General features: G+C 45.8%; 1 pseudogene; it reads right to left on the bottom strand.

Annotated features, from left to right (window-relative positions):
- Nucleotides 1-14,106: 14,106 nt before the first annotated feature.
- LOC144163874 (uncharacterized) overlaps nt 14,107-27,046 on the bottom strand; it is a 76,721-nt pseudogene continuing 63,781 nt past the window's right edge.

A 27,046-nucleotide genomic window follows, 5' to 3' on the forward strand; every position in this document is an offset into this window, starting at 1 on the left:
TATGTAGGAATACTAGAGGATGTTTACAATGGGTTCACAGCTATCTTCATCCTCCATAAGGAGAGCAGTAAAATGCCTATAAGGTAGGGCGCCAGACACGGAGACAATCACTCCAATGTTATTCCCAGGATGTTTAAACGAAGAATTCAGAACATTGAATTGGCAACAGGTGGGAGTAAGGTTGAATGGAGAATACCTCAGTAAGCGCAGATGTGCTGATGACGTTGCCTTGCTAAGTAATTAGGGCAACGAAGTTGAAATCTTGCTTTCCGCACTGGAGGAACAGAGTACAACCGTTGGCATAAAAATGAAGATGCAGAAAACTAAAGTAATGATTTAAAGTAACTAAAAGTAATGTAAAGTAATTTAAAAGTGAGAGCTAAAGGAATTATCTAAAGTGATCCAAATTAACTAAAGTAATTGGGATAGGTCTCGACTCAGGGGAAGTGGTAAGCCAATATATCTACTTAGACCAAGTTCTGACCCCGGATCCTAACGATGAGGCAGAAGCATAAGAATGGGGTGGAGTGCATACGGCAGGCATTCTCATATAATGAATTGGAGCCTACCATTGTCCCTGAAAAAGAAAGTGTATGACAGCTGTATCTTGGCGGTACTCACTTACGGTGCAGAAACTTGGAGGTTCACTAAGAGGGTTTCGCGAGGATGGCTGGACGCCAATGGAACGGATTATGATAGGTATAACAATAAGGGACATGAAGGGAGTGAAGTGGGTCACGGAACAAACGCGTGTTGAGGATATAATAGTAGAAATTAAGAAGAAATTGTATTGGGCGGGGCATGCTATGCGAAGGCAAGGTAACCGTTGGTCATAAAATGTAACAGAGTGGATCTCTAGAGGAGGCAAGCGCAGCAGGGGGTGGCACAAATTTAGATGTGCAGATGAGATCAAGAAGTGTGCGAGGATGAATTGGTCGCAGCTAGCGCAGGACTGGGAGAAATTAGGATTAATGGGAGAGGCCTTTGCCCTGAAGTGGGCGTAGGTAGTGGGGTGACGATGATGATTACGAAGAGTACTAAATACAGCACAGAGATTACTAAAGTGAAAGTAATTGGTGAGCGTGAGCTGTGGTTTGGATGAAACAACGCATGAGCATTGCTTCTGACGAAGCCACAAGGTTGCAACATGTCGCCTTACATTCACTTGCTCTGGGTCGCGCTGCTAAATGTAAGTGTTAGTAAACGTACCCATAACTCTCATAACAGGTTTGTTTGGGTTCACTGCGAGGCACGTGAAAAACCATCTTTTCAAACAAAAAGTTTTGGCGCAAGCACCAGGACAGACAACTTAACAAAGGTTGAAAACTACATTTGAAAACTAACAAAGGTTGAAAACCAAGGGTGCCATAATGATTCACTAAAATTACTTACGGAACAGATGTGACACCTTTTTTAAGATATCTAACCTGCCATTGTGTATTGTTCCTGTCAAAGCGATGGATAATTAGGGGAAAGGAATCGTTGCGTTGTATATTCTTGACCTGAAAAAAACATTCATTTGTACAGGGTCACAAAATAAATAATGTTAAATAAAAATACTTAGTTATACACACGTGTTCATAGTGAACAACGTACTTATACAAAAGTATACTCGAAAAAAAGAGCACGAGGACGCGGGTTCGATACCCGGCCACGGCGGTCGCTTTTCTGGTGGAGGGGAGAAGCAAAAAAACTCGTGTGTACGAGATTCCGCAGCACGTCAAAGATCCCACTTGGTCAAAATTAATCCGAGGCCTCCACAACGGTACGCCCAGATTAATCAATACTCGAAAAAATTCAGTGTCATCCCAAACTGTCAAGAAGGATGACCTGCCAAGCAGCACACCCTCAAAGAAGTGCACGAAAGAAAACACTTTTCTTTATAATTTGCTACTGAGCCTTCTTCGAAGCCAGTTACTTAATAAAATTTGGAAAGTTCCAACCTTTATCCAAGCGGTACAATGTAGAGCTGTCTCCTTCCCTCCCGCGTCCTGGACGTTTAATGTTTGTATAATACGCCAACCCAATTCATTTTACAACAGATGGGAACGGACCGGTCTCATTGTACTATTTGGTGGCCACGTTGGAACCTCACGCTTGCACAAGCGACACGTCATCAGTAAGGGTACGAAACCATTAACCGGGCTTGTCCGTCCTCCTAAAACCGTCCCCTACCAACCTGTGTACGCATAACCCGGCAAATGGTCATCAGCGGTTGCTGAAAAGTGAAAGATACCGTCGAACATGTCCTTTAACCTGAACGAGTCAAATTGGCTGTCGTCGATATTCCAAGGGGGCATGTCGCTGATCATCTGGAAGGGATTTGCAGCTACACGACACAGCCTCTCTGTGGTTTTCGCACCGATTCACGCTTCTGTTTAGGCTGACACTTATTAAGTTTCCGCTCTCCTTCCCCCAAGTTAACGACATGCATCCGTCCCATACCGATTTAACGCCTCAAAGGCATCGACCTCGGTAATGGTGGACACACAGCTTGGTGTGCCTTTCGCTGCCCAGTCGTAGGCATCTCATTGTCTGCGCAACACACCAGCCCAGGCATAAATCGCTCGATTGTGGAGGACAGCTGACTGGGCGCAGTGAGCCATGAGGCTGCTACGCTTAAATATCCCAACACTTCAACGGGAATGTCATCGGTGCGGCGTCACGTCCTGTTGTGGGTGCATGTCCCCTCCCTTCACCCCCAACCCGTGCAGGCCTAAACAGGCAAGGGTGGATGGGCGCCTAATTAGGCGCGAAATGCACTGGCGAACGGAAAAAGAAAGAGTTTATATGCGATAAGACTAAGATCTGTTATTATTCTTCCGCCAGATGAACTATGACCAGCTGGTCAATGAGGTCCGCCGACGCGACAACGTTGCTCGGCATGGCTTTCAGGCAAAAGAAGAACAATGTGCTCACGCCAGCGTTAGAAGATGGCAAGTTGCTTTCTACCAGAAGGAACGCGCGGCTGTTAGGCTAGGTGGAATTGGAAGCGGCAACGGCCGCGGCTACATTCTCGGCGGCGGCGGCGGCGGCTTTCAGGCCATTTGCACTGGTGTTGAGTCTACGTAATCATCTAGAAATGCCGCTAGGGTCGCTGTCAGCAGACGGTGCAACTTGTGAAAGAGGCATCAGTGTTGGCGAGGGGAATAAATGTGATAACTATTTAAAAGAGGAGTCAGCAGTGGCGAGGAGGAGCCCTGGAATGGCGCCGGGTAAATCTGCTTCACTGGAGTAAAAAGGGGTGGGGGTGCTTGAGGAGAGGGTGAGACATACTGCTTTCCAGCAATAAAAAATTTGCCCATAGTGGGCAAATATAAAGCGGTTTGGATCATTTTTGTGTACACTGGCCGGTTTAATTGCGCTGACACATGTACTCTTAAGTATCGCCGAGGATAAAGTATTTTTTGCGCATACCGGACAAAGGAAAGCACAAGTTCATTGTTTTAAGGCGTCAAGTATTTCGTATCGTAGTCGTAAGACGTTACAAACTCAATAATGTGGTGAAATACAATAATGACAAGAAGATCATTAGAGTATAGCGGGTGGGGAGAGAGAGAGAGAAAACATTTATTTGAGCCACGGTTACTGAAGGTTGGTGGCGGCTGCGCGTTGGCCAGCCGCGACATCGGTAGCACTGCGTACCAGGGCCTCGTGAATCTCCTGGCTAGATCTACCCAACGCCTCTCTCCATAGCTCGCTGCTCGAGATTTGAGGGAAGGGGTCGTAAGGGCAAGCCCACATGGAATGTTCCAGAGTGGCACATTGGCCGCATTGGGGACAGTTGAGAGACGGGAATGATGAGGGGTGGATGTGGTGTAGACGAGCTCAGCATGGGAAGGAGTCGGGTTGCAAGAGTCGCCAATAACGGGTTTGGTGAGGCGTGTGGGAAGAATGGGCGGGGAGAAAGTACGACGAGAGAATTGATGGTTCTCCACGATGTCGTTGAACATCATGAGGCGTTCTTTGAAGGAGCGCGCACCGTGTAGGGGAATGATGCTCACACCAGCCTGGAGTTTGAGATCGCGGGCAATGTCATGGGCAAGTTCGTTTCCCGGCAGGCCAGTGTGAGCTGGGGCCCACACCAACTACCCCATCTTTTGAGGCGCGTTACTCTGGATGATGCGAAGGGCTTCAGAAGAGATGGTCCCCCGCATAAAATGCCCTAGAGCCAGCTTGGAATCCGTGACTGCCTTGGTCGGGGTTAAATGTTGTGTGAGGGCCAGCGCAGTGGCCGCTTCCTCCGTAAGTCGTGGGGGAGGTAGTTAAGATGGTAAGCGGGCTGCGGGGGTGCAAGCGGAGCTGCGCGTTACCGCCAGAGCGTAGGCGTTATGATGGCTGTATTCCGCCGCATCACAGTACGCCGCTATCGGCCATTTTGCCAGTCCCCGGTCCATGGCACGTGTATGGTATTGTCGGCACGCTGAGTTGCAGACGGTTGCTTGTGTCGGTGGAGGGGCCTTGTGAATATGTTTTTCCGGATTTGAAGTTGAATATACATGGCACTTTTAGCTTGTTTGGGCAGCAGAATGCCTTGATCAGCGAAAATAGACTTCCCCGTTTCCATTACTTCCGGGCGATTTATCTGAAATGATAAATGTGCTTCAACTTATTCAGTACCATTGTTACTGCTATAAATAGAATGTGCACTAAATGCATCCTCAGATATCTCGTTCTACGAGCTCACGATTCCTGCGATTCTCATTGAATTTTGCTTGGCTCAATCGGGACAAGCTCCCAATAATACGCCTTCAGTTTAGTGCAGAAAAGTGTGCTATGAAATGCCTATAACCGGTTTTCCTCATTAGGTAGCTATTTTATAAATCCTGTTTGAAAATTGGCGTTAGTGTTATTCTAGCGAGACAATTTTTGGACTGAACGTAACGCGTTTTTTTTTCATCGCCGGTTTACGGTGACCAGTTCTCTGTCGGTTTTATCCTCTACCAGAAAAGAGGCTGCCGCGGCGTCCATTAAACCGGCGTGCTTTCAAATGCAGTTGACATCTGTGTTTTTTTCTTTTGAGGCAATATGCATTCACACGTGATATTACGCCTCTGTAAGAAGCCAAAGCTAAAAATTCCGATTAAGACCGTCGTTGCGTTTCAGGTCACAGATTGTGGGCAGATTTCTTCACCTAAAGATAGCAAACGTCTGCACAAGTGTGGCATAAACATGCTTTACATCACCAGTGCTGTCCTGAATTGCCTGCACCAACGGAGTGCCGTTTGCCTCGGCACAGTTGGCAGGTGGCGTGTCCCATTCACGTATTTCTTGTTCTCGGGACGTGTAGCCAGTAACTACGCCAACCGTATCCATTGTCGGCGACATGGACCAATTGGGTGTGCCTCCCCCTGCAAAGTAATCTGTAACGAATCGTAACCAAAAAAAGCTGACAAAATCTAACCGCTGAAAGGGCTCCAACACCGGCATTACAAAGTAAATATTCGCACACATTTACCCGCGCTTCAGTGATAACTATTAAGACTTCCCTATGAAACTATACTACACACTGGTTCAAATATAAAGAAGACAGATTCCTTTTAAGGCTGCTGTGCTGTGGCTTGGGCAGAGTTCAATGTACTCTAGTATGCGGTGGTTTCACAGTACTGCTCAACAGCGGTCAGTATCTTGAAGAAATAATTTGCTAGTGTCAAAAGACCATTTACCGGACGGCGATTACTGAATCTTGCGGGTATACAGATTTCATCTACTGCATATAATGCGCCGTGTTTAACCGTTTCGGCTACACAATTTTATACAACCTATTGCAGCGAGGGTTTGTTTCATTTGTAGACGCTTAAAATAAGAAATACGCAAATTGGGTGCGTTGAAGCTGGTTATCTAAAAACGAAAATTGGGGGTGACATATCGTCGGCAGCCTTTCTTCAGGGAAACCGGCTGCGCCTTTTTAGCGCGGAAAAGAAATCTCACCAGCCCGCTTGCAAGAAACACGAACGTTTCGTACATATGGCGCGGCAACGATAATATATACCAATAGCGCATGCTAGGCTGTTTGAACAAAATTGGAAACGTGTTACTTATTGGTGTACAATTTGCGTCACGTCATGCGGAAACTTTCCTCTTTGTGCTTCAGCTTCATGTTGTTACAGCAATGTTCAGTCGTGCCGTGTCATGTTTTGTGAAATCAGAGACGTTAAAACTCCATAGCAACTTCTCCCTACAGGGCAGCAATCGCTGCAATCAAAGATACGTACGCCACCTTGCGGTTTTATTTGGTTCGTCGCATGTTTACAAGCGACGAAAGAATTCTTTTCACCTTGTATAAACCTCAGTGAAACTTTTCGGTGCCTTTGCTGGATCATGTTGGTACCTAAAAAATTGCAGAGAAACGCACAAGAAACCAAGGACCGCTGTCCAGATCGCCAACGCTCGATCTGGCGCAAGTTGCCAGAGTACATTCACCCGGTTGTATATACGCTTACTGCTTTGAGTGTAGATAATTATGAATTGCTGTTTGTTTAAACAGCACACTGTGCGCAATCTCTGTGAACGTTTTTTTGTAAAATCGACAATTTTATGACTATGAACAGCATAATAAAAGAGATCATCCCAAATTACTCTAGATGTCCGGCGCGTCCGGCGCATCGCGTTTTAGAATACATAATAAAGAATATGCCAACCACAATTGAAATTAAAACAATGACGTTTCTGACTTGTTCACGCTAAAAGCAGAGAAAGAGAGCCAAGATTTTTAGTAGGCCGCAGCACGTCACCTAAACACCTTGCCTAGGCGGTGGGAAGATTGCCGTCTGTGCAGTTCACAGTGTTCCTGTTCGTCTGTATCATTATTCATTCAAAATACAGCCTACAGGCGAAGTCCTTCTCCATGGCGAGAACACGTGGCTTGCCACAGTCTATCTTATGATTAGACGATTGTGCATGTTAAGCGAGGACACTTTTTCTTTCTTTACATCACTACAATGCTTTTTAAGCGTCTTTAGAAATTTCCAGATTCGCCTATGTATACGAAGCCGTGACGAAGCCCGCAACCGGGCAATGGGTGTTCTTGACCAACTGCGTCCCCGTGCTCGGGAATCTCCGCTTACGCCTGATCAAGGCAGAGCCATCACGAGTGTTTGCGATAATACGGACGTCACTGTGCTACCTGCAGATAAACACAATACGGCCGTCATAATGATAGGAGCGACTACGACGAAAAAGTGCACAGGCTGCTTTCTGATGGAGACATGATGTCAAAAGTACAAAGGGATCTTCAGAAGCTTCTTGCTGGCACTTTCCGGGTCATCCCAGCCCAACATAAGCCACTTTATTACAAGCTCTCATGCCACAACAGATCGGCCTCGGCTCTTTAAGGCGTTCTCAAAATTCACAATCCCGGTACTCCGTTATGGCACATCGTAGATTTCAACCTCCCCCCCCCCCTACAGGCTTTCTGGCTACTTGCATTGTTTCATGTCTCCTCTGGTCGGTCAAAGTAGCACCCACGGGTAATTCAACCCATTTCATAGAAAAAGCCAAGGACCTCACGCTGAACGATGGTGCAATCATGGCGCCGTTCGATGTGGTGTCACTCTTCACAAGTGTGCCAAGTAATTTGGCAATGCAAGTATGCAAACACGCACTGGATTCTGACTCCACCCTCCCGGAAAGGACGCCCATCGATGTACTGGACCTTGTGCGGCTTTTGTTCTTTTTTTGTCGAATACGTACTTTGTGTTTGAGAGTGTTTTCTACAGACAAGCTGACGGTACAGCCGTGAGGGCTTCAATTTCATTAATAGCCGCCAATTCGACAATGAAGTCTGTGGTACGACGAGCGCTTTTGTCCTTTACTCGAGCCCCGAAAATTTTCCTTCGCAACGTTGACGACTGCTTTTGGATAATTGAGAAAGAATAGTTGTACTCGTTCGCGCATCCCTTAAAGTGCATTAAAACTTCGCCTCGCAAAGATGCTCAAGAAATACAGCATACCCTAGGTGTTGGGAGTGGGTGAGTCTTTGGCCCGAGTCCTGCGGACGTATGATGTTCACGTTGCCCGCGTGTATACCCAGAAGTTACAGGACGCTCTTGTGACAGCGAAAGATAGATTGCCAAAAGAACAATTTCCCGGTGTGTGTATGAAGTGCCATGCGCGAACGGTGATAGTGTATACATAGGGGAATCTGGAAATTTCGAAAGACGAGTAAAAAGCATGGTAATGATGAAAAGAAAGAAAAAGTGTCCACTAATGCCCTCGCGGAACATGCACAATCGTTTAATCATGAGGCAGGCTAAAGCCAGGCTGCTATTGTCACTACTGAGAAGGACTTCGCGTCTAGGCTGTGTTTCGAATCTATAATATTCCAGACAAACAGAAAAACTCTGAACCCTACAGACAGCAATCTGCCCGCCGCCTAGGGATTGTATTTAGGTCACGTGCTACGGCCTACTTAAACTCTTAGCTTTCTTTCTCTGATTTTACTGTTAACAAGGCTTTCCTTCGGGGAGGCTGAAACGTCATTGTTTTATTTTCTTTACGTATTCTTTGCGTATTATATTATTTTCTTTGCGTATTCTTTACGGTGTATTCTGTTATTCCCGAGCAGATGGGCGTCCGACGAAGCCTCGATTCCTCGCATTTTAAGTCGCCGTACGACTTTGTGAAGCAAGTTATCTGCAGCGTTTATGTAACGTGAAGATCGTCTTGAGCCCGTCCAAACCACCTGCTCTTCGGGAGCAGGCTTTTTTACATACGCGGGCTGCTTAATTTTAAGATATATCTTTTATTTCGGGGTTAAATGCTTTCCAAGTATAGTGCCAGACACAGAGGCGCTAAGTTCGATTCGGAGCAGTAAACAAATAATGATTACATGCAAGCTGAGGCTTAGACTCAAAACGCATAGACGGAACCTCGTCAAAACTCTAAACCCCTGCATGGAGACAGTCAGAGCCCGATTACAGGAGTTTTAAATATTTCTTTTTAAGAAATTGGCTCTTTTAAAGGAGTAGAACAAGGTCAGTGTACAGTAGCCTAATAACAACCTAATATCGGGCCTCAGTGAATCAGCAGCATCTGTGGGAGAAGCAACATGTAAAGAACAAACTGGAAAACCTAATAAGAGAACGAAAGAAGGAATTACCAAACGGAAAAACACGATAGTGTCAAGAACGCCGAATAGGATTAAAGTAGCCGACCTGCCACCACTAATAACAAAAGAAAATAGAAAACATTCTTGCGTATAACATAGCAGTGACCGTGGAAACGCGGCGAATGGGGTGGTAGCTTGGAGGCAACTGATTGAAAGTTACCCATTTTCAAGGACAGTATATACGCCCCCAGAGATGAGCAGGGTAAGATTACACCCAACTTGGACAAGATCATATTGGTAGCAGTGCGATTCTACACCAGGCTGTATGCTAGTGACATTACACCACAGGAAACTACTGAGATTACAAGCTCAGCTTGCGATATACCACTAGTAACGAAAAAGTAGGTTGGAAAGGCTATCAAACGTATTGAAAGAGGAAAAGTTGCAGGGGACGACGGCATAAAAAGAGTACGTTTTAGAGAGGGAGGGGAAAACCTTGCTGTACCATTTTCCGAATGATTGAAGACTCAAAAAACGCCCAAAGTTTGAAAAAATGCCAACAATATTCTGATTCATAAGGAAGGAGGTCGCAAAAGACCTCAAGAATTACCGAGCCATCAGCCTACTCTCGGTTATGCACAAGTTTTCTCGCAAATTTATAATTACCCCCATAAGTGAGAGCCTGGATTCCCAACCCTGAAAACAGGCTGGGTTTAGGAAAGGGTACTAAATATGGATTACATTCATGTTGTCAACGAAGAGATAAAAAAATCTACAGAATACGGACACCCTTCAACACGACATTTAAATTCTGTGAGGCAGTGTTCGATTACGTTATAACCACAGCTCTGCTAGAAGCACGCATGCGATGCGCCGCTCTTACCAGTTCCCGCTACTTTTCACGCAGGTTCCAGAATTTGTTGGCTCCACGCATTCCTTGGTCGGAGCGACGCACACAGCTGGCAAAACCTTGCTTCATTTCCCTGTGCCTAACCGATGTTACCCACTTGTGGACTCAGCGGTGTGGCAGTACAACGTTTGATCTCCCCCTGGAGCATGGTTTGACCAATTCTGCTCCATTCCTGGTCCTTTCCACGAACCAGCACCCAGCATATCTTCATCGACGTCAGCATCACGTGCGACAGATTCGGCACCGGCACCAGACCGCCACTGGAAAAAGCAAGCCACAGGGAAGGCACCGTTTGTTGAGCTCAGCAGCACGCACGCGATGCGCCGCTCTTACAAGTTACCGCTACATTTCACGCAGGTGAAATTCGCTTCGCCTTACTTGCACCGCGTACGCGCTACCTTGCTTTGTTAGTGCTGCCGAGCCCATGCTACTGTGTTGCTATTGTTTGTGACTGCTGCCGCGTTATATAAGAGTTACTATTGTTGTAGTCGGAAGATATTGAACTGAACCCTGGCCCTAACACTCGCGCTTCCACTGCAGATGATTCCTCGGAAATTGTGAAACTTCTTCAGCAACTCCAGTCTGGTCAAGCGTCTCTTCAATTCAAGCTAAGCTCTCCGAAACAGCTGTTATGTTTACCGAAAAAAGGAGACTATGTAAGACTGAAGACGACTGTACCTCTTTAAAGAGCGTAAAATGTGAAGTTAAAACTGTCCGAACCCTCGCAGAGCGTAATACGTCAGAGATTGCCAGGTTAGTGTCTAGGGTGGACGATTCTAACGATATTGCACGTCGATCCAACCTCTTGTTCTTTGGTGTCACAGATAGCTTCAACAAAACTTGGGGACAGTCCGAAAGTTCAGTAATTAGTCTTTGCACTACGAACCTGCAAACTAGTGTGGCACCTAATGATACGGAGAGTGCTCACAGGCTTGGTAAGATTGTTGTCGGTAAGAACAGGCCTATTATTGTCACATTCTCCCACTTTAATGTTAAAAACGCCATCTTCTCCAACGCCAAGATCCTGAAAGATAGGGACTTTAGTATTTCCGAAGACTATTTGCCAAACACTCGCTTAGCGGGTAAAATCTTGCTGCAGTTTGCTAACTCTCAAAAGAAATCTTTTAAACTTCGTAACGACAAGCTTACGATCGGAGGCACAACTTATGTATTTCACCACAGCTCTAACAGTGTCGTTCCGGGCCAAGTCTAGCCTTTAATCAAGAGCAAAAACCCTCGAACGGTAGTCTCATGTCTTGTCTTTATACTAATATCAGGAGTGTACTACCCAAATGTGATTCGCTTCATGCCCTCACTGATACCATAGAATGTAATCTCGTTGCTCTAACCGAAACGTGGCTCAATACTGCAATAAGCGACTCCGAAATTGAATCTGCATTTCCTAACTTTGACATTTTTCGCTGCGATCGTTCTGGTAAACGTGGCGGCGGCGTACTGATAGCTGGTCACCGCAGCTTACAGTGCTCCGTCATAAACGTTCCTTCCCCGCTTGAACAGCTGTTTGTGCGCTGTAATTCTTCCTATCTCCCAATTGCCATTGGCTTTTGTTACCGCCCGCCCGACGCTGACTATTCCTTTGTAATTCATCTGCATTAAGCGCTTCGTTCTTTAAATTCTTCCCATCGCCAGGCTTCTTTTCTTTTGTTCGGTGATTTTAACCCTCCAGCAATCAATTGGTGAAATCGTGTAGCGTGAACTGTAAGGCATAACATAGAAACTGACTTTGTAAACACGTCCCTCACTTTTGGTTTAACACAAATCGTCACAAATTCTAGAAGAGAGACGGACCACACTTCATCGATCCTTGACCTTGTGGTTTCATCTAACCCAGATTGCGTTTCATCTATTACATATCACGCAGGACAATCGGGCCACTCTATCATCCACGTTTCAGTTTAAGGCAATGTGCCAGTCCAGCCACGAATTAAAAAAAAACGATAACCTTACACGACAAAGGCGAATACTGTAGTATGAATGCGGAACTTGAGGATTTTATGCCAAATGTGTTCCAAACGTTTTTGATCGTTCTGTTGAAAGTACCTGGTTACTCTTCAAAATAAATTAGACTCTAATGAAAAATACATCCCCACTATTTCTGTGGCTGAACGATCAACGTCTCCTTGGTGTAATAACTCTCTTAAACGCCTCAAGAACAAAAAGTAAAGAAGCAAAATTATAAAGCAGCTAAATAAAAAAATATTGCTAGTGCTTGGGACAGGTATCGCCAATCTGAGAAACCTGTCTTATCGCTTTCGGCCACAGCTAAACGGTCTTTCTTGTCTACGTCCCTGCCCAAGATGCTGCAGAATAAGCCTAAACAATTCTGGAAAGCAATAAACCTGAACCATTCAAAACCCATCTGCTTTTATGATGAACATAATTGTCCGATTCCAGTGTCTGATGGTACCCGAAAGTTAAATTCTACCTTTTGCTCGGCGTTAACTGAGGAGCTGGATACAGAATTACCGAACTTTCCTTTCTACGATCACCCAATCATGCCCAGCATTACCTTTGAGGCTAACGGTATCTTGAAACTGATTGAATCGCTCGAGCGCACTACTTCATCAGGCGTGGATGGCATCAATCCCGAAATCCACAAAAACACTAAATACATATCCACTACAATACTCTCCCTCATTTTCCAACATTCGCTATTATCTGGAGTGGTGCCGCAGGACTGGACGGTAGGCAAGATCATTCCAGTACCAAAAAAAGGTAATTCATTGTCACAAAACAGCTACCATCATATTTCGCTCACTAGTATATCGTATAAACTTATGGAATGGGTTATGTATTCCCACATAAAAAAAATCTTAACGCTCCTTAACTTTTGCAACCCCAATCAACATGGATTTCTTAAAGGACTAACACGCGACACCAAGTTAGCTTTATTTATTAATGACATAAGTACTAACCTGGACATGAATGTACGTCTAGACTCCATATTTCTAGATCTGGAGAAGGCATTTTATAAAGTCCCACATAACAGAATATTTCTAAAGTTATCTCGTCTAAACCTTGACCCCGCTGTATTCACTTGGTTGCAAAATTTTCTAACTAACCGTAAGCAGTTTGTGCAGGATATAGTGGTAGGCAGATACTAGCTGGAAGGCGCAGATGCCAGATTTAGCAGATGTCTGACTCCTAACCACGTACTTTGAGGGATGTGCTGCTATCCTTGAGGCAACGGTCATGGATTCTCACATCCAGGTTGAAGTGGCTAAGACAGTCTGCTCTGAGTATGGCGAAATTAACGTGCGCTACCACAAACACCCAGCGAAACAGGCGCCTGAATCTTACTTCTATTGTCAGGGAGCGGAAATCGTACGTAGCGATGGAAGTGTGGTTCACCGCCTGCACCAACGATATGTTCTTGCTACGTCGGCGATCCTCGGGCGTGGCCGGGAGAATACAGCTTTCTGGTCCCGTGTCAACTAGCAGGAGGCAGTTGCTTACGTCGTCGACTACAAAGAACAGGTGGCTGGGTGGAGGGCCGATGTCGCAAGACGCCGTTAACGGCAGACCGGAGCGTTTCTCAGAAACGAGCAAGGTCGAGTGCAGCCGCTAGCACCCGTGCCGGAACGACGGTGGTACCAGCAAAGTCCATGCTATCCCGTGACTGGTCTCTAAGCTTGTGCTGGCGACAAAGGCGACTGAGGTCAAGGATCCTGTTTCTGGGTTTGTGTCGGCTGGGGGAGTGTGGGTGCTTAGTGATTGCTGCCGAGTGATTTGTTGCATTTTAGCTAGGAGCTGCTCGATGCGATTTTCAAGGGTTGCGGTGCGTTGTGCTGTCTGTGCGAGCTGTTGTTTCAGCAGTGCATTTTCGGCTTGAAGCATCTTGATAAGGGTGTCGGCGGGTGGTGTGATAGCGGGTGCGGCAGGCGCAGTGGGTGTAAGGAGGGGGGGGGGAAAGATGCACGAGCAGAGAGTGGTGGTGCAACAATGGCCGACCAGCTTACTTGGGGAGTGGTGTTCGTTTGGTTGGCAGTCTGCCTTTGGTGCTGGCTGACATCGTAAGCAGGTGCAGGTCGATGGCTGTTCTGGTTGGGGAATTTGTGCCGTAGTTGGGCGGTGGGTGGCGGCGGTCGTACTTTCTTTTTGCACTCTCTGCTGGCCGTGAGGTGATCTAGTCCGCAGAGCTGACACATGGGTTGGCAGTCATGGTCTGGTTGGGGGTCAGGCGCGTGGCATCGCTGGCAGATGGCGACGTCGGGATTGGGGCAGACATCTCGTCGGTGTCCAAGTTCACCGCAGAGTGTACAGCACTGTATGGTCTGGCGGTAAGGGCGACAACGGGTTAATAGGCCATACGCCTTGATGTAGAATGGGACGTGAACGCCCTCAAATGTGACTAGAGCTGACGTGGATGTTCCGAGCAGAAACTTTTCAGCCTGCTCCTATAAGCACGCCTGTTTCTATGGGCTACATAGAGAACCTTAATAAACTTGTTTGCGCCAATGGCATCGGCTGAGATCACACGGCTTCTCTAAATAAACTGGAGACCGCCTTAGTCAAATCTGCGCTGCAGAAATAAACAGGCATCACGGACTTGTTGGCGAAAAAATAAATTGTGTTTGGACTTCTTCCTCTTTTTACTCTGGTTCATTTACTTCGGACTTCGGGATACAACGAACGGAGGCCGTGTGACGATCAGGTTTGTTATATGCGGGCTCGACTGTATAATTATACCTATGCGGAGTGTGAGCAGTTTAAACAAAATGTGGCAGTGATAACAAGAGACATAAGGCCGATATACTGGAAAAACATCTTGGGGGGTTTTCGTGATACCTAAAGCTGAACACCCCCCCTCGCGTCATTTCCCTTCGCAGCTAGGTCCGTGAGCACCTTATAAAAATATGTTGCAACGGGGTTTATTGGTAGCGAAGTGCAGCCACCGGAATGAGTAGACCAGGCTATGTCGGACAGACTAACCTTCCGCTCCTTCTGTTTCGCGGCCACTGCTAGCGATGATTGCTGAGGGCAGGTTATCACATTGATGGATGAGAGGCCATACGGGTTGGTTGGCCAGTGGTTGAACAAAATTCTTATTACAATTACCTCCCCCCTGCCCCCCCTGGAGAAGAGATGGCCATCCTGGCTATTACCTAATGGCGCCAAAGAAACGTTCGGTTCGTGATAACACTTCAAACGTAGCCCATTCAGAGTTTCACCACCATGCCTTCGGAGGTCCGCAGAAGGGTCGTAGGCTTTACAACGTAGTTGACTGGGGAAACCCGTTCAATGACACGGTTAGGTCCATGATATTTCGGCAGGAGCTGGCTGGATATTTCCAGTGTTCTAGATGACACCGAAAGCCACATCAGGGAGCCAGGTATATGGGTCGTGCCTGCAGCAACGTCATCATGACGAGATTTTCGTCCTCACTGTTCTTTGGCAGTGAAACGCCGCATGAGCTGTGGGCAATCTTCTGCGCACTTCATGGCATCAGAAAGGGACGTACACTCTGAAGAATCTGGTCTGCAGGGCAGGACGGTGTCAAGAATGCACGAGGGCTCACTGCCGTAGAGCGGAAATGAGGGAGAAAAACCCGTCGTAGCTTGGGTGGCGGTAGTATATGCGTAGGTGACATAGGGTAGTACGAGGTCCCAGTTCTCGTGATCGTCGGCGACGTACATGGCAAGCATGTCCCCTAGTATGCGATTGAAGGGCTACGGCAGGGCGTTTTTCGGTGGGTGGAAGGCCGCATGCCGAATCAAGTGTAGAAAGTGTTGCAAAATCAGTTCCTTTGGTGCGTGTATTTTGTATACATTTCCTTAAAAGACACGCCCAGACGACAGGGAGCAGATTCCAAGGTGCAATAAACCCAGTGATGTTTTTTTCTAGGTGTCGGTCCTGGTGACACCAAGGTACTCTGCCTCTGCTCGCACTCGGAGAGAAAAAGGCAGAGGGAGTGAAGGACGGCTCATAATCAACCTTTCAGATGTATTTAGAACAATAGTATTGAACGGGTGATTCCTCAACGACGTTGCTCTCACGCAGTACTAAAGTGCCATGTATGTGCGTTGGTGCTCTAAGCAGCACTGGTCGTTTTCAACATACAGGCTTTCTATAGAGCTTGTCCGGAAAGCCCCAGACGCAAAGCGGAGCACTTAATGCAACACCGGGTCGAGCATTTTTAAAGCTGTTTTTGGAGCAGATCCATAAACCACACTGCCGTAGTCTATGCGCCATCGCACTAAACTATTGAAAAGACGGAGAAAGCATGTCTTATTTGTACCGCATGATTGGTTGGATAGTGTTTTTATATTGTTCATGGTTTTGGTGCACTTAGATTTGAGTTGTTTAATGTGGGGGATAATTGTGAGCCTTTTGTACAGCAGGATACCAAGAAACTTGTGTTCATTTTTGCCGGGAATCACTACATTATTAATACGGAATTCAGGGTCAGACTGGAGTCTACGCTGCCAAGTAAACAGTACTCATGTGCTAATTTCAAGATTAATCTTAAAACCTTTTTCATCGGCCCACTTTTCCAGTTTATTTTCACTAAGTTGTAACTGCCGCTCGCAGATTGAGGGATTACAAGACTTATAGCTGATTTGAATATTAACAACGTATGCTTAGTAGAAAATGTTGGGTGGCAGTGCCTTTTGGAGTGAGTTTATTTTGGCAATGAAAAGTGTACAACTCAATACTCCACCCTGCGGGACCCCGTTTTCTTCAGTGTGTATTTTAGAAAGTGATGCTCCAACCCTTACGCTGAAAGATCGGTCAGACAGGTTGCTTTGTATAGTGTTGAGCATTTTTCCAGATACACTGTAAGCTTTGAGGTCACGCAGGAGGCCATAGCGCCATGCAGTATTGTACGCCTTCTCTTTAACATATGATTTCAAGGCCACAAGCTGGTCGCTTGTAGATCTTCCCGAACGGAAACCTGCCTGGCAGCTATCTAGAATACCGTGGTATTCTAAAAAGTACGTGAGCCTTCTATTGACCTTCTTTTGGAACAGTTTACTTAAACAACTGGTAATCGCTATTGGCCGATAGCTAGAAGGAGAAGAGGCATCTTTTCCTTGTTTAAGTAATGGTACCACAATTGCTTCTTTCCAAGCCCGTGGTAGCTGTCCTGCACTCCATATCTTGTTGAACAATAAAGGAGTGTTTCGAGGGTGTCTGCGTGGTGGTGTTGAATCATTGTGTATGGGATTTGGTCTGCACCTGGTGCTGATGTCTTACAAGTCGCCAAGGCAACCTTTAGCTCGTGGATGGAAAATGGACAGTTGTAAGAGTCTTTTGACGATTGCTTGATGTCCCTAATGAATCTACGTTCAGCAGATGTTTTGTACCTGATAAATCTGTATGTGTAATGTGAAGAGGTTGATATAAGTTCAAAGTGTTTGGCTAGTGTGTTTGCCTAGTCTTCTAATGTGTTGCCAGTGGTGCATACAAGGGTAAGGTTGTTTTGTGCCCTTTGAACTTTCTTATTCGGTTCCACACCTTGCTTGTGTCAGTGTGTAGAGTTAATAGAAACCACAAAAGTCCTCCAGCTGTTGGTTTTGGCTTCGCGGCGAATACGCCTTCCAACTGCCTTGGAACGCTTCAAAGCAATTAGATTCCGTGCCGTTGGGTACCTTGGGAGGTTTCCCCAGGCCTTGTTTTGCGCTTTCTGTGCATTTCGACACTCCTTATTCCACCACGGACTTCTGGGATTTTGAGGACTACCGGAGGTTTGAGGGATTGAACTCTTGGCAGCCTCTATAATATGGGCGGTGACAATTTTACAAGTTTCATCGATATTTAAGTGTTTTATGAATGTGTAGGACAGCTGTAATTTTGGCTTAAAAGCCACCCCGTCTGCACGGGATTCTTAAAACCTTTTATGGTAAACAGAACTGTCAGGGAGTGTATCTATACAAATGTGACAGGGAAGTGGTCACCTTTTATGAAGAATTTCGTATATGTCATCCAAGTTTTTCATTAAGCCCCGGCCGTTCCCCATAAGTGTTTAAAGAGAGAGTGCAGCGTGTATCTGCGTGTTGCAGACGGGTGGTGTTATCAATGTTACTGAGCCTGCGTTAGGGCCATTTATGTGCGAAGTTGGTTTTTAACCGCGGCCGATGTTGCCACGCTGCTCGTTTGGCTGAACAGCTGCACCAGCTGGCGTGGGTGTTACGTCCATCTCTTCATCCGACGGCAAAGGAGTAAATGCAGGATCTCCCTCCTTTTGCTGTGGACCTCGGGGAGTTGCACTCGTGTTTGCCGCGAGGGCCAATGACGGCTGCAGCGCGTTCTGCATCCAGATGTGGCTACAAATATCCCCACCTCTCTGCCTACTGTGCCCAAAGGCGACAGCGCAGCAGGAGCAGAAGGTAAGGCGTCTCCACCTACAGTGTGCGGTGCCAGGGCAGCCGCAGTGGAATCCACAGGCTGTGGTACAACATTTTGGGCAGCAGAAACCAGCCCCGTAGGGGGCGGGGGTGGGACCAGGTCAGCGTTGCTGCACTGGGTCGCCACCGAAACCTGACGCCTCCTCACTCTCCGGTGAGCAGGGTCAGCGTAACTTCCTGAGGGATGCATAGAATGTCTTTCTCGAGCTTCTGGTTAAGACAGGTTGTGGGGCACTTTGAGGTTTGTGATTTCTTTCTAATTTTTGAATTTTTAGCCAGAACGGGACTACGCGGGGTGGGATCCTTCACAGTTAACACAGTGAAATTGCGTTGCATCTGAATTGCATTGCATCTGTCTCATGGTCGTGCTTCGAGCACTTTGCACATGGGTTTTGCCCTCGACAGTTGTTGCTACTGTGCACGTACCTTTGACATTTGAAGCAACGTCGCGGGTTTGGGATGTACACCCTTATCTGACAGTGGAGAAACCAGACTTTCACAGATTCACGATCGAAAGTCAAGATGATATCTTTGGTTTTGATCTCATTTCCATCGCACCTCATGTGATGCGTCTAACACCAGTCACTCCTTACTCACGCAAGCACTCAAGAATATCTGCCTCAGTTTCATGTGTGAGTTCAGTTTCCGATCGCACACCTTGGTAGCTGTTGAGGGTTTTGTGTGGTGTTACAGTGATCTGTAAGTCACCTATGCTTGTTTGTTTTAGAAGGTTAGCAGATTGTTCCTTAGTTCGGACCTCAATTAGCATGTCACCAGATGGAAGTTTCTTTGCGTCATAGTTTTTCCCAACTATTCCTTCAATGAAGTTGGCGATCAGGAACACAGATTTCGAATTTATTGGGGTGGCTTTGTCAACTGTCTGCATAACTAGGGAGCGAGTAAAGTTGTCAGAGGTATTGAAGATGACGTTCCGTAGGGGTTTAAAGATTGCTTCGGTGCGGGCCCTTTTCGGGTACCAATTATTTTGAAGAAAGAGTTTAGATAATATCATGCGCCATAGTATAAAGCTGGGACGGGGGTACTTTTTTTTTTACTTTACCCTGATGGTCAGAGAGGTCCTGGAGCTCCCTGCCTGGTAAACAGATAGGGAGCCCATCCGCCGGAGCTTGACCATGAATCCGACAACCACCGTTTGAGGTTTCTACCCTTCACCTTAAAACTCATTGCCATGGTCGGTTAGAGCGTGAGTATGAGGGATCCGGGCCCGCAGTGTCGCCAACACCGTCACCAAGATTACTCAAAGTGCCCCGTACAGGGCTAAAGCATTTTGCGCTGAATTGAATTTACCCTGTTGATGTGTTTCACTCGGAGCTACTTGCTTCGTAGACATAAAGGGAGCCCATCTGCCGGAGCTTTACCACAGGTCAGAAGGCTCCATGGAACACATTTAAACCACTGCAGCTCCTTCTACACCAATACTTGAGCTGCTGCTAGAGATACTTCTAAAGTTCTAACATTGCAAGACCTTTCCCAACAGCGCCACCCAGGAACACCAAACGGAAAACGTTTTTGTTGACTTACACATAAAGTACACAAAATATGTTTGTCTGCAAGAGTTGCAATCAATATGGTTAAAACAGCAAGCTTATGTATAACGAAGCCCCACAGATTGCAAAATGGGTTGTTCAAGTAACACCATGTTATTTTATCCATCCACCAAATCTGTCTTTTCCTAATCGCGGTAGAAAATCTCTTCTTTCACCTACGAAAATCCGTGTTTCCGTCTTCCTTCGTCACCTCTAGTGCCCAGCTATAAAACAAAGGCGCCCGAGCGCAGGAGTGGCTGTAGTACACATTATTAAGAGGCTCTTTTCCTGGTAGGATGTGGCCTCGCGGCTGCTGGGCATACAACAAAAGATTCAAATTCAAAACCGTTTGTTTTGAAAACTGTGTATATTTTGACTACATCATGGTTTATTCGATTTTCTTACAATGCATTCCAAATCTTGTAATGATGGTATATTGTATGGAAAAATATATTTTTGAAAGAAGGGGAGCTATGTGGCACACAGAAATGAGTTACCACAATGTGCAACGTTCAGCATCGCTGAGCCGCATGCGTGAGCCTTTTTTGCAGTGAAATGCCGCAGAAAACTCTTCCATGTTTTGCAAGGGCACGTTGACTCTGAAATAAACACGTATAATGAGCTCAGCGCTTGAAGATTTTTATATTTTAACGATTTGTTTGGGGACCTGAATCATTTAAAATATGTAAGAGAGCCGCCGAATTTCTAATGTGCCAAGAGCAATACAGCTGCTTGCACTGAACAGTGGTAACCAACAACCACTTAATAGAGGAATGCTTATCTATTCAACACTATTATTAGAAACCTCATTTTGGTCATGCAAGTATTTCGCAAAACTACCGAAAACACGGCATAAAGAGCTCGTTAAACAGAAGAAACTGCAATAAAATTAATATTTCTGAATCACATAGGCAAAAGTAGAAATGGATGATTAAATAGGGGTACCTTGAAAAAAATAATATTGCATGACAGATCTTCACTCGCCCTAAAAAAGTTAGCTTGTTCTCCTAGGTGGGAATTTTGGATCTTCACAGTGTCATTATTGTAACACAACGAATGGATTATCCCTAATTTTCAATTTACAAATATAGTGCGCTCAATAATAGCAGCGAAAATATTCCGGACCATCTCGCCTGACGTGAACCTTCGGGAGGGACGAAGCATTCAGTGCGCATCGGTGTTCCCCACAAGAAAACCGCTGCTAATGATCAATGAGGGACAGAAGACGATTTTGTTTCAACTATATACATATGTGCATTTATTATATACAATCAGTAACTGCGTAGTATCGCAGTTGATATGCGTAACGTATTTCTTTTCCCTCGTCCTAATTTTATTGGTCTTGAAGGTGCTGCATTTCCAATTAGCAGATCGTGGCGAGTTCATTTAAAGGTGTACAGCTTTGTTGTATAAGTCTTGTATCTTTGCAGCACAGAGCGCTATAGCGCGAGGCGTTGGAAAACAGGAGTCTCGGTGTGTTCTTTTAACACCTTTTTTGCCCACAGAGATTAAGTACACGAGACGACGACAGGAAACGGCGGCAGGGCCACCAATGAGGTCTTTCATTTATAATAGGGAGAATTCCCTGCCGTGCACATACTAAGAACAACATTTACATTTTTATTACATAGAAAAAAACAAGCAAGATGTGTAAGAAAGGCTGCCACTACATGCCTGCACCCCGTTGTATAAGCGCTATCTCCTCTTTGCCAGTGAAGGACGCCTGTTTCCAATTTATATCTAGGAACGTTTTCCTTGAAATGCTTTCGGGTTTCTCTCAGGAAGGGAAGTACACGTGTAAGCAGAAGTCTAAAACACACTGGTAATATAATAGGAACACACAAGACTGATTTTTTATTGTGTGGGGTACAGCGTCGTGCCAACAATTAGTTTTATTCTGTGTCAAAGGAATATTTTACCCTGGCTTCATACTTTAGTTTGCTGCACAGTTGCTTCCAGGCGCTGCAGTAGTCAAGACAAAGGTATAATGCTTATAATGAGTTGAACAAATGTCCCAAACATCAGGCCATGCCCCTCAGTTTCTGTCTTCCAACTCCACAACTGCATTTTCTTAGTCAAGGCTGAGCTCATTGTCGTCGCGCGTTCTTCACCTTTCATATCTCAGTCATTCCGCCTTTTCCCTTTTTTATCCCTCTTTCGTCTATCATTTTTTTTCCCTCTAAACGGAGGGGTGTGATGTCAGCAAGCTAGGGTAGTGGGGCCAATGCAGGGTAGCGTAGCCGCGGTGGCCCGAGGGTCGGGGAATTTAGACAAGCGCCACGGGCAGCTCGAGGCAGCCGCTAACAACTCGCACGATGTGCCGTACACGCCGGAGACTGTTGGGGAAGCTTCTTTGGGAGATCTCCAATAAGTAGGTTCGGGGAGGGAATAACCAGCTGTTTCGGGGACGCGCGATCTTCTCGATTGTCTTCAGGAAACCACAAGACCATCGTTACCGCGCCGCCTCGACATTACGCGTAAGCGAGCCACTGGGCAAAGGTGACTCACCTTCCTCGAGATTTGTTGTTGGCATGTTTCGATACAGGCGGAAGGCGAAAACTTTCGTGTGTTCGTGATTTCGGCGCGCGTTAAAGATCCCTCAGTGGAAAAAATAATCCATGGCCCCCCACTGCGGGCCGCCTGATCACCTGTGCACCGTCAACGCGTCAAACATAATAATCAATCTACATTTGTTTTGTTGTGTAGGACTGCAGAGTAAGACATGCCTCATTTTAGCATGTTGTTTCAAGGACACCAATAAATTTGCATTCAAGTATTCGCTAAGTAATGTTGGACCAATAAAGGCCGTTTCAAGGAACTCAGAATTATTGAGCCGTATTGTTTAGTTGTATTTACTCGTAGAGCATTGCACGTATTTTTACTTGTGTATGTGCGTTGTTTATATGTGTTTGTGGAGGTGGGGAGCACCCTTGAGGTACGAAAGCACTGTTGCCACCCTGCGAGCACGTGTTATCTCTTCGTCTCGCGTGCCATGTTAAGAGCACATGCCGATGAGCGCCTATTCCCGCGTAAAGATTTCTGAAAAAGTAGTCCGCCATGCTTGTTCATGTATAGCTTCATATTAAAAGGTTTATTTCTTTAACGGAACTTGGAGTGCACGTGAATTTTGTCTTGCTCAGGCCACTTTGCCGCGCCTGCACAGGACCAAGTGACCAACCTTGAAAAATACTAAACAATTGTTCTCGCATTTGCTGTTTGCGGTACCGGGGCCCGATTCTGACGGTAGGTACTATCCGAACACAAGACTTGTCGGCACCGTGTCGAGGATGCGGCAAACGGATGGGCTAATTGTTACTAAATTATTTGTTGTCTTGCGTACTTTCTTTAGTTTTTTATTCTCTCATGGTAGAAATGATGGACGCGGGAGAGGTTGTCGAACTAAGACGATGTCCCCGCTTTTAGAGAATAATTTCGAGGAATATGTGGAAAAGGTGGCACGGTGCACGGATGAAACCCGTGTGGAACGCCTGTGGCGCAAAGAGCATTCAGTGAGAAAGTGTGAAAAAAAGGGATGAGGAGGAAAGTGTGTGGCATAGAAGGAATGACGAGTTTGAAGAGAAGCCCCTGCGGGAATAGTATTATTCGGTGTTGCGGATACCAGAACTGGCAGTAAAGCGGATCCTGAGGTGCATAACTTCGTCGAAAACATAATAGTCCAAGTACAAGCCCAGCTTCGGAAGGGTTAGCTTTTTTGGGAAGGGTCGAGATAAATCGGCAGAAATTTTTTCCACCGTATAAAGAGCAAAGACACAACCTAGACGCGTATCTGTTAAGCTTTGAGAGAATGGGTGAGTGTCCGAACTTGCTCGGGAAGAGCAGGCTATACCATTGAGCCTTCGCTGTAGTTGCAAAGCCTTGTGTTTAATTACCCGTATTCCAGCAACGAGTGCGCAGGCTATGATAAACTGCTGGTAGCACTGAAACTGAGTTTCCGCACGAAAAAGAAAGGCGTCTACGACAAGTTTCGAGAAGGCTTACCTTAGAATTGGAAAATAAGCGCTCAATGTGTCATGCGCTTGTGGAATCAGTTGCATCTAAGTTATGAGCTCCGGGAAAGGGGGGAAGAGTTCCGCCCACGTTTCAATACCGTCCCCGAGCTCAGGAAGCAATTACGTTAACATGGGTGCCCGTAAAAGTAGATAAAAGCACAGTCTTTTTGATCGCCTTGTTGATAAGACGTCGGACCAGCATTGTGAAGGTTTTGCGTTAAGGCACCACCCAAAGATTATGTTTTCGTCCAATCTCTTGCAGTTAGTTCACTAAATATACGTCCTTAAACATGAAACAAATCAAATCTCGCACGACTAACTAGGTCTACTGCGAAGTGTACTGTGAAGAACTGACCACGTGTACTTGTGTGGGAAAATCAAATAGCGACATGTCAAAATGCCACCATCTGGAATCAAAGGTACTGCCCCAATGATGAAACCGCAAAAGACGTGATTGAAATTCTAGACTCCCATGATGGAAAGGCGAAGTGATTTTGATTCAAAGTTTAAACGGAAAGAAAAGGGAACGAAGTCCCCACAAGAAAGTTGAGCGCCCCAAACACATCCATCAATTTCATTAAACGAAGGCTTTCGAACATGGAGAATACCTAGAGGTGTAATGCGTGGTGTTTTAGATGCGAAGCATCTCATGGTCGGGGCTATGTCCCTCCCTTGTCGTCGTTGTTGCGCCGTCCACACTCCCACTGCGCATGTTCGGCTTGCTAAACGCTCGGTCCCTTCTATGGCTCATGGAGCGAAAGTGTTGCCGGTATGTTCATGGGTCGGCACGAGCTGAGCACGCTTCACGCACCTTCGACGACTTCACATCGTCGTCGGCAGCTGCGTGCGTCGGCGAGTCTCGACGGGTGGTGATTACAAGCAACCCACAACCACCCGGAGAGCGTGCATCGACCTCATCTTCAGCAACTTTAAGGTTCATCCACTACAACAGTCCTTGACTTTAAATTTCACAGACCATAAGGCAGTCATACCATACAGACCATACAGACCATAAGGCGGTCATACACAGACCATAGGCGATCAAAGCGGGCACGCAAACCAAAGCTCGGCGTCACCGACGTTGAACACGATGATGATAAGGCTTAAAGACAATCTCATATCACGTACAACGTCCCTCTCTCTTTCTTCAATGCCTCTCTACTCTAACATCCCCCACTCCCCGCCAATAAAATTACACCATCTTCTCGTAGGGGATCACTGAGTAGTATGCGTAACAGCCATGGGGTAAACGAAATTTCGCAGTTCGTAGTTCCGATCAGTAAAAGTGTGGTATTTACCATGAAAACCAAAAGGTAAATATAACGGTAACTAGGAACCTGAACCTCACGGAAACGACCAACTGAAAACTAATGGGCACTGGAATTGACCCCATGCCTGCTTCGCACACCAATCAGGGTTCCCCTACGGGAAGATGGTGTAATTTTTTTTGTTGAAGAGAATTATGAAGAAATTGGGAACTCGGAAGAACTGTGCGAGCTCGGCCAAAGTTCTAACCCAGCATCGGTGCAAGGAATGCAAAAATTAGTGACCGAATCGAATACAATGATTGCGCAGTCGCAAAGATGTTGGCTTCGTAAGGCCGCAATAGGCCATGCTTGAATTCCAACTCCGGGAGCCGTTTGTGTTGTTTCATCAGCAATATCCTCATGTGACTCCGCTTCGAGTAAGTTGACATTCCTGTACTTTGTTTTGGTTACGACCACGACCTCAATGAAACAAAGAAATCTTCCCGTTAAAACAGGGGGATTCCTTCGCCTTCCACTTCAATAATGCTATTGACTTCTGGCATTTCTACTATTTATTCAACGACTTCGAGGGCTTTGGTTCCGGAATTCTAGGTCCAATGTGTAGCTTAACAGGAATCAGCAGTGGTTGACCGCCAGTGACACGACGTTGTTGCTCGAGTCCCAAGTCGATTTTTTTCTTTCGTTGCGCTATGATATCATCTATTCGAGGTTGTTTCCTGTCCCAGGAACCTAGTTTCCTGTCCTTGACTTACTCATCTCATTAGTTGTTCCATGGGCCATTCTAACTTTGCTTTCCATTTCTTTAGTAAGATGCCAAATTTGAGCTCCTTATGTCATCACCGCCAGTACGTACTGGTTGTAGATTTTTATTTTGAGTGACATAAGTTGCTGAATTGTCATTATTTTATAGTACCGGGTGCTTCTTTATTAATCCGACTGCTCCGGATTATTCTCTAGTGATTGGTCACCACTGATCTTTTGTCCGGGGAAGTTGATTTTTACTTCTTCTAGCACTTTCTCTCTTAAGTTGAAGAGAGTGCTTACGGCATGCTTATTCCTCATAATATTAAATACGTATATTTTTATTTTATTTCCACAGCATGCTTTTTATTTGTAGTTCCTCAGGCATTTTTGCGTTTGTTCTGCAGTCTCAATCAGCAATAATATGTCGTGTCCAAATACCAAACGACTAAAATAATCATAGTTCCCGGTCAAGATTTCAGAATACCCCCTCCAGACACGCTGTAAACAGTTTTTGCGAGATACTGCCTCCCTGTCTTTAACCTTTTGGATGGGGAACTAATCGCCTTAATAGTGAAATGTTAATTTACCCGTAAATCATTTATATAAGCCCTTTACCCGTCTGGTGTCCGTCTCTTCTATTCCGTGGTCCGTTATTGCTTTAAGCACGGCTGCGGCTTGCACTGAGTGAAATGCGTTCTCATAATCTATAAATGCCATGTAGAGGGGTTTAGTGTATTCAGCACATTTTTGCATAACTTGATTGACAACATGAATGTGATCCATTATGAAGTACCTTTCCCTAAATTCAGCCGGTTGTCTGCGTTTTTTAATACAGGCTCTCTCAATTGTGGTTATTATAACTTTGGTAAACAGGTTGTAAACAACTGAGAGTAGCCTGGTGCGTATGTGGTTCTTAAGGGTCTTGGTATCTCCGTTTTTTAAAATAAGAATAAAATTGGCGTTTTTCTGGGCTATGGGAACTTTTGGGTCTATAAGCATTCTGAAAATATAGCAACGAGCTTTTCTAGTACTGTACTATTTGTCCTGCCTCCTGCAAAATTTCCACGTTATGCAGTGATCGCCTGCAGTGTTTCCTCTTTTTCTATGCCCTTGAGAGCGCACCGTACGTCGTGGTTATTATCTAGGGGA

Source organism: Haemaphysalis longicornis, unplaced genomic scaffold (genome assembly GCF_048455015.1).
Source record: "Haemaphysalis longicornis isolate Haplotype H1 unplaced genomic scaffold, Haemaphysalis longicornis Haplotype H1 scaffold_13, whole genome shotgun sequence".
Taxonomy (NCBI): domain Eukaryota; kingdom Metazoa; phylum Arthropoda; class Arachnida; order Ixodida; family Ixodidae; genus Haemaphysalis; species Haemaphysalis longicornis.